Source organism: Gossypium hirsutum, chromosome D04, assembly GCF_007990345.1.
Source record: "Gossypium hirsutum isolate 1008001.06 chromosome D04, Gossypium_hirsutum_v2.1, whole genome shotgun sequence".
In the NCBI taxonomy this organism is placed as follows: Eukaryota; Viridiplantae; Streptophyta; class Magnoliopsida; order Malvales; family Malvaceae; genus Gossypium; species Gossypium hirsutum.
Window position 1 is genome coordinate 42,714,235 of NC_053440.1, and position 2,139 is coordinate 42,716,373.

Here is a 2,139-nt window from a genome sequence, read left to right on the forward strand (position 1 = left end):
GGCACAGTGCTATGATTGAAATTACTGATTTGTGTTATAGTGGTTATTATCTCAGGCCTTGTTTCAAATTTGTAAACATATTTGAAATATTAATAGGGGACTTCTATTACTAATACTTCGGTGCTCATGTTGCTAGCACTTTGATGCTCTTATTTTTGGCACTTTAGTGCGATTCTGATATGGTATTTAGACACCTACATTATATCGTTTCTTTTATTGTGGTTTTGACCAACTAGTCCCTAGTATTCTCTCTTTATTTTTCTAGGCTTACTAAAGGTTGAACTTAAACTGATTTTTTCTTTGTGTGAATGAATTCTTGAACTTGTCAGATGCTATTGTTTACATACGACCTTTATGGAACTAAACTGTTTTTTGTTTTCTGAATCATTGAATAATTGCTATTAACATTGCTTATAAATGCTTTATAGGATCACTGTTTAAAAGGTATGCATATAGGGAATTACTAAGCTTTATGCTTAACTTGTCATTATTTTTTTGCGTAGGTCTTTAGAACCAAGGCTCGATGTAACTCAAAGATCATAGGAAAACACCATTACTATCATTGAAAAGTATGAAACATTTGTATTTGCAATTGGTACCTAATGACATGTACTAGAGAGGTCATTGAGGGATGCATATATATATTTGTTTCATATTACTTTAAGTTGTAATGGTGATAGTCTCTACTTTTATTTTATTTTATTTTATTTTAGCTAATGTGCAGAAACAGAACCCTAACTCAGTAGCCCTCAGCCTCAGCCTCCCACGTATGCTGCGCGCCTCTACTCTCCCCACACGTGCATCTCCACCTCCAACTGGCTGTACCTGCAAAACAAATGAAACCAGAAGCAACCACGCAGCAAAAGGGGAATAACAAAAAATAGGAGAGGAAAAAAGAGATTTTATTTTATTTTGTTTATTTCTTTTTTTCATTTTCGACTATAACAACCGATTACAAACCTGTAAACGGAGGATACGAAATCAATACAAAAAGAAATCAAAATATCAGAAAGAAGGGGGTTTTTTCTTTTCCTTCTGTTCTTTTTCTGCATTTTTCTTTTCTGTTTTTTAATTTTTAACCGTATATAAAAAAAGAAACAGTTAAAAGACGTGATGTTTACCTGGTGTTGTCGAGGCTTTGCCCACTCCGTCGCAATCAGAGATTAGGCGAGGACCGGAGGCCATAGAATAACCTGGTTACCGGCGACGGCTAAAGAAAAAATTAGAAACCCTAGCAGAGAAAGCTAGGGTTAATTTTTTTTTTGTAAAAAAAGGTAGAAAATGAATGTTTTAAAAAAATGTTGATTTTATAATAGGTATGAAACGGTGTCGTTTAGGGAATCAAAACGGCGCAGTATAGGGCCACCTGCGCGCGACCTGACCTACTCCATGAAGGATCCGCGCGTTTTCGTTAAATGGGTAATTTACAATCCTGGTCCTTCCACCTTTTAATGGTTTTGCAATTAAGTTTTCTTTTATTCCTAATTTTGCGCCAAAATTTTGCTTTGATTTCATTTTTGCCCCATGTAAGGTGCTGGGTTTTGGAGGGCGGGGATATTTTCCCCTTTAGTCCCTTCTTGTTATTCGCGCACTCGATTTGGTCCTTTTTATTTTTATCTATTTTCAGATTCGCCCCAAACTTTTGTTTTAAGCTTAATTTAGTCCTTTTTGTTATTTGTGCTATTTTATTTTAGCATTAATTAGTTTAATATTATCTTTATTATTATTGTTACTATTATTATTCTTATTATTGCTGTTATTATTATTGGAATTATTATTACATTTATTTATATATTTATTTTCCTAACTTTTTTATATATACCTTATTTTATTCTATCATGTACTATTATTTTAAGTTTTTCATATATTATTATTTTGGATTTATCACATATTATTATTTAATTTCATTATGTATTATTTTTTTATATTTTTTTATATTAATCCAATATGATTTATACATTTTTAATGGTTTCTTTTCAAGAATGCAAATGACTGTTCTATTTTATAAAAAAAATCAAAGGAGTTCACACACAAGTGGCTGTCCGGGTTGGCATGAAAAGGTGTCCATTCAGTCAGCAAGTGCTTCATTAATTGCACTGTCCAAGTTGGGAGATGTATGAGACTCATTGGCAATTTTCT

The 2,139-nt window shown here is 32.4% G+C and overlaps 1 long non-coding RNA gene across 1 annotated transcript; it reads right to left on the reverse strand.

The window, feature by feature from the left end:
• Window positions 1-543: 543 nt before the first annotated feature.
• Window positions 544-1,258, reverse strand: LOC121216036 (uncharacterized). The gene is made up of 2 exons (XR_005912032.1): window positions 1,122-1,258; window positions 544-825 (listed from the first exon to the last, which is right to left on the reverse strand). It is a non-coding gene; the product is annotated as an uncharacterized lncRNA (long non-coding RNA).
• Between the last annotated feature and the right edge of the window lie 881 nt (window positions 1,259-2,139).